Source organism: Convolutriloba macropyga, chromosome 8 (assembly GCF_964194025.1).
Source record: "Convolutriloba macropyga chromosome 8, txConMacr16.3, whole genome shotgun sequence".
NCBI classification, from domain to species: domain Eukaryota; kingdom Metazoa; phylum Xenacoelomorpha; order Acoela; family Convolutidae; genus Convolutriloba; species Convolutriloba macropyga.
Window position 1 is genome coordinate 18,212,737 of NC_134475.1, and position 6,200 is coordinate 18,218,936.

Consider the following 6,200-nt stretch of genomic DNA (forward strand, 5'->3'; position numbering starts at 1 on the left):
TCGATTTTCTTTTAATTTCTCGTTCTGCGGTTTATTCACCATTTGATTATTAATAGGTCTCATTGATTGCTATAGTGATTGCATGAACACTATTAAAGATTTGAGTTAAGAGCGAACAGGTTTTCAATTGTAACCATAATTCCTTTGAAAAAGAAAATAAATTTGATTTCTGCCCTTTTTCGCTGTTATTTTAGTTATCTTGCCCTATAATCTTAAATTACCTCATCTTCTTTAGCGCTGTTATAATCCTTCTCGAGTTCAAATTACATCTAAGATTCGTTGATTGGTTTCATGACAGACTAAAAAGGACGAATTTCTTCATTTGCTCAGCCACTTAACAGAACGTTTCTTTTTTCGAATTAAATGGTTGAGATCTTGCAACTAATATCTAGGTCTTGCTCTGAAAATCTCATTGATGAGCTAATGTATAGTGATGTTATGATGGTGTTTCATTGTCAGGCCATTTGCTTTTGTTTGAGGTATTGGAAAAATTAAACTGTTACAGACTCGTTGCTGGGTAAATCATGTGTATAATCAATTTTTCTGTTTGGATTAGATACCATATCAATAGCCTGGTGCGAATAGGAATATTTTCAGAACAAATTCATTTCCAGAGCTATATTCTCTACCGAATTCACTTATGTCTTAAATGTTTGAATGACTGAGTTCACCCCTCAAAATCAAAAACTAAACAACAAATAATGTTCGTGATAACAGAGCCAAGTATTGATGTAATTGGGACTGCCTGAGCCAGTAGAGTGAAACGCATTCAGAAAGTGCTGGAACATTCTATTATCACCCAACACGATAATTCATGTAAACGTCCTGCAAACTGTCTCAGAGAATCCTCCAAAGAAATTTTGAATGATAAAAGAACTAATTAAATACTTAAACTCTTTTTTCACCGCATCTTTCAAAAAAAAAATGTTTAATTGAGCAGATCGATTGAAATGAGTTCAGATATCGTGATTACACCACTTGCTTCCGCGACAAAAACAAGGGGGAATTCGATTTAAGATGTATTCTATTGCTATATTACGATGCGAATACAAAAACAGACAAGTAAAATTAAGATCACGAAAATGTTAGCTGTTTATGTATAATTGGCTACAAATTGGTTAACATTTTCGTGATCTTAATTTTACTTGTCTGTTTTGTATTCGCATCGTAACAGTTGCGCCTTTTTTGATTCTGAACAGCTCAGACTATTCTCTTTGCGAGCACCGGTACTCGATTCTGTTGACTATCCAGACTTTTGTGTCCCTAACTTTAATTTGGTTTCACCAGAAAACTGTAATTTGATAGCGTCTGAGAGAATTTGATATCCAAAACCCGTTAAACATATATCTTTGTTTACTATACATAAACAGCTAAGTTTAGCTAAATTACTTTTTTCGCATGAAGTAAGGCAGAATGGTTTCAAAGGTTGAATTCAAAAGATTTCTTAAGTTTTTACTGGTTTCTTTATAGAATTATCTTCCATAGTGGTCGATAATTTGGAACAAACTAACTACCTTAGCTTAAATTAAGCAGTTCTCGGCTAGATATTTGGCCCATGCAAAAAGTAAAGCTTTTGGCAAATAAATGTCTAATTTGGGATGGTTGAGCAGAAAAGCAACTCGGAGAACTATGTGTACTATTTATTACTATAACATTTTTGTTTTTGCTTCGGACTTCACGGAGGTGATGCAGACAGTCAAAGTAGGACTTTCAAATCGCCGTTGACTGATTATAAAGTTGAACCAGAACCAAATGATTAACCCAGTAATTTATTTTCAGTGATCAAAAAGGTAACAGAATGTAACAATTCGATACTAAGCCCTATCGTTTAAAGTAAACTTCATTCATATCTGAGAGTCTTTTTAACTGCGAGTTATTTACCTTGCTGGGTTCACATTTGTTAGTTGCTGGATGCGTTTAAAAAGAATAAGTAATGTTGCCTACGATTATTAAATGGAACAAAATTTCAATTCGAATTCGGTTTAAAAAAAGCTGAAACTAAGCAATTATATTCAGCATCTAAAGCGCAACCTATTTACCATTTCAGTAAATCTGGTCAATAGAATGCGAATGAGAGGGTTTCGAAACAATGAGGAGGTGATTGGACAAATTATCCAATGCCAAATACAATGTGATAAAATACCCAAAATATAGCTCAAAATTTTTCCTAGTGTTGAAATTACCAGAAAAATTATTTAAAATAATATCGAGTTCATTTAGCAAAATAGAGAGTTCATTTAGTATTTTAAAAAGCAGTTCATTTAATCGGATTTTTGAACGAAAAGATCAAAATTTTTATATAATGTCTTCGGGAAAATTGTATATAATACCATTGGGTAAATTGACACATGAGGTATTTTGGCATAGGGTATATTGTCATATAACCTTGACAACACACATTAACCCAGCATCCTTGTTAGGCTGACCCAAACTCACCGATAATGTTTTTGAAACAAAAATTTCAAGTAAAAAGTTGACAAAAAATTTAGTGTTTTTATTTGGTTGTTTCATTAGATTGGTTAAATACGGTGAATTAGACCTCTAAATTGCAGAACAAAAAGTAAATACCAACACAAGTTAACAGTTAATCGCAGAAACTTTGACAACTTGATGCACTAAGTCGTTTAACAAGTCTTGGTGCCTGGGTTTTATTACTTCATCCCATTTCTCCGCTTCTTCTGATTCCTTTTTGGTGTATTTGCCGGTACTTACAATGCTCGTATTTGCCGAACTTGTTGACTGAAATCAATATTCCACTGTTGAAACAGTGAGCGAAATAAGTCACAAGTCAAACTAGAAAGTGGTGACATGTTAGGAAAAAATAACAAATTGGCAGCAGGACAAGCCCTAAATACAATAAACAATTGAACGGAAAACATAAATATAAATGACTTGACCAACGGACTAAATTATATTTTCGAGTCAAAAAAACGAGTTGTGGAAATTAAAATTAGAATTTAAATCGTTGATGCCTTTGTATAATGTAGTAAACCAACAATTTTTATCAAAAAGGACAATCAAAACTCACCGACGGCAAAACAGAAAAAAGAGAAGGGGAATTAAGAGAACTAGAATAAATATCAAAAATTAGAAAATAGAACCTTTTCCAAAATTTCGCAGATGCTTGAAGCTGCCTACAAACGCAATATAATTTCATTTGAAATGCACAAAAAGCTGCAATATCAAAAAAAGTCGGAAAATTTATTACAAAATATCTAAATGCTTTCAAAACAATAACTTCGGAAAGATTATAGGAGCCGCAAAAGTCGTGTAAATTGAAATGAGGCAGGGGTTTTCCAAAAAATAATAACATAACCGACTAACGTCGGGCGAATTGCTCTCAAACGACCGGAGAGGGGTTGGCTTTGTCAGTACCTAGTCACGGTTTAGTGAGGCTAGCCTTAGATTAATTGAAGGAGTGTAAAGTGAGCGCAGCGGGGCTGCAAAAGTGGATTGGGGGACTGATGTGGGGGCGGTGGGTGGGTGGGGTGTGGGATCAATTTCTAAGAACCGCCCTTCACACCAAAAGTATAAGTCTCCAAAACAGTTTCTATAAATAGCATACCTGAAGAGTAGTGGGCTGACCGGCTCTACGAGAACTTTATGCAAACTAGGCGTTACCTCTTCATACCGTTTCTGAAAACGAAAGTCAAATGGGTCAGACGAAAAATCGGCCAAGCGAAAAATTGCATAAAAGAGAGACAAACAGGATTAAAATATTTGCAACAAATTGCTTTTGAGAGCAATTAACAATGATTTCCTAGTAGGTGCCACTTATTTCTAATAAAACTAAACTCATTGTTAATGAGGATCAGAGGCGATAACATTACGCCACATAACAGCAGCTGAAGAGCGGCATCAGCATCAACAAAAAGAGAAAAAAAAACATACACGAGAAAGAGAAGGAGAGAAACCATAACCGACAGAGAGAAAAAGAGATAGAAATATTTTCTATGATGGGATTCGACACTGCAACTTTTAGTTTTCTAGCCTTGTTAGTAAATAAATCATAAAATAGCCTTGTTAGTAAATAAATCATTAAATAGAAAAACTGAAAAAGGCAAAATTAAAAGTTTTTAGTAGTAAAAAAATATCAAAAAAAATTTTTCGTCTAGAAAGTTCTGTCAAGTAAACCATCTCCAAGACTTAAAAAGTTTCGTTGGCCAGTAATGGTAGTTAAACTCAGAAAAGGACAAATATTGAAAAATTTTGGAAAGTTGCAAATTTTAACAAAATCTTGCTAAAATTCAAAATAATGATATCTTAAGGACCTCAAGAGACTATCGAGCATCACTGTTTCAGGCCTTAAATAGTTTCAGTGGCTCGTTAAGATCCATATAATTGGAACATAAAAAACTTCCAAAATTTGAAAATTTATCCAAAAATTACTAGAACTGGAGTCGTGAAAAACATTGATCAGCCTTCCATTATTTCGAAAAACTGTGCATCAGCTTACAATCAAACCTACGAGGAGGTCCCAGGGCCCCTGGTGCCCGAAAAAATTCAAAAATATGAAAAAATTGCGAATATTTTTAAAAAATTGCTTAAATTCGTGATATTAAAATCTTGAACACTCCATTACATCTATAAACTAGGCAGTAACACATTATCAAACCCTAGAGGAAGATATGCGTCTCTTGAAGCTAGAGAAACCTAAAAAATGACAAAAAATTTCAAATTTAAAAATTGCAAGTTTTAAAAAATTTTGATATTAAAAAGTTGCATATTAAAACTTGTGATATTAAAAAGTTGCAAATGAATCCATGGCCAAAAAAAAATTCCAGGTACCTTTTATCAAAGTTTTATGACTCTTGAGGCTCAAAAAACCCGAATAGTGACTAAATGTCAAATTGAAAATAGCAAAAATTGTCAAAAAATTTCTTAAAATCGTGATGTTACCATCTTGCAAGACACTCCGTTACATCTAGAAATTATACAGTAAGCTATTTTCAAAACCTAGAGGAGGCTCCTTGGCTCGTAAGGCTGAAAAAACCTAAAAAAAACGGACAAAAATTTTCAAAAAACTTGAAAAAACGCCAGTTTAAAAAAAATTGATAAAACTTGTGACATTAAAAGTTCAAAAACTATTCCATAGTCGATAAAAACTGTCAGTAACTTCTTATCAAATATCTTAGGATGTTCTCTGTGTCTGGAAATACCTGAATAAGGAAAAAGAAATGTGAACAAAATTGAAAAAAAATTGCACGTTTTGTGCAAAAAATGCGTGATGTTTAAGAGTTGAAACCAATCCAATACCAGTAGAAACTAAGTAGTAAGCTACTATTAAAACCTAGAGGAGGTTCGTTGACACCTAGGGCTGATAAAAATCAAAAATGTCACAACTTTTCAAAAAGCTGAAAAAAATATCAAATTAATATAAATTTGGGTGTTTTTAAAGAGCGGTTGTTCGTCAGTACCTAGAAACGGGGGGGGGGGGAGGAGGATGCATCGAGGGCTGATGGGTGCAACAGTGGGGTGCGTATGAAAGCGCGGGGGGGGGGGGGGTTGGGGGTAACAGTCTGGTGGGGGGTCAACAGTAGTGGGGTCTTCAACCTCTAAGAACCGTATAAGTCTCCAAAACAGTTTGAGCTGAAAGGCTCTAAGAGCACCTAATGCCCGTGGCGCGCTACCTGTTTATCTCGTTTTTGAGGACGAAAAGTCAAAAGCGTCAGACGAAAAATTGGTCAAGCGAAAAATCAAGCATAAAAAAAGACCGACAGGACTAATATAATATCTACAAACTTTGTTTGAGGAATTAATAAACGTAGCAATTATTACTCAAAATTTCCGTGTTAAACAATAGATATACAAAAAAATACATGACATACAAAAATGGTATACAAAAAATACAGGACAAAACATTTAACCCACATAAGCCATGAACAACCATATCAAAAACCTTGTAAAAGAATTGTCAAAAATAGGGCCAATTAGCTTCATTCTGGGCTAAATAAAAACTTCGATTGACCTTTCCACCTTAAATTTAACCCTTCCCATGAACTTCAATAGAATAAGTACTTGAAAGACGACTAAAGTCAGCTAGGTGACTCTAATGTAACTTAATGCCCCACGTGCGTGACCTGTTTATCCAGTTTTTGAAAGCTCAAAGTTTTCGAAAAATGTGTGAATGCATTTTACAAACAAAAGACAACACCAATACAATCCGATTCATGGATTGTCAAAAAGGAGAGCGCTTAAAT

The 6,200-nt window shown here is 34.1% G+C and overlaps 1 protein-coding gene and 1 long non-coding RNA gene across 2 annotated transcripts in view; one reads left to right on the forward strand and one right to left on the reverse strand.

Moving 5' to 3' along the window:
* Positions 1 to 3,701, reverse strand: part of LOC142344537 (uncharacterized) — a 31,935-nt gene extending 28,234 nt beyond the window's left edge. The window contains exon 1 of the long non-coding RNA XR_012759269.1: positions 3,566 to 3,701. This is a non-coding gene — a long non-coding RNA (uncharacterized LOC142344537). The remainder of the gene's footprint in view (positions 1 to 3,565) is intronic.
* Positions 1 to 6,200, forward strand: part of LOC142344544 (uncharacterized) — a 566,363-nt gene that overhangs the window by 226,688 nt on the left and 333,475 nt on the right. The window lies entirely within an intron of this gene.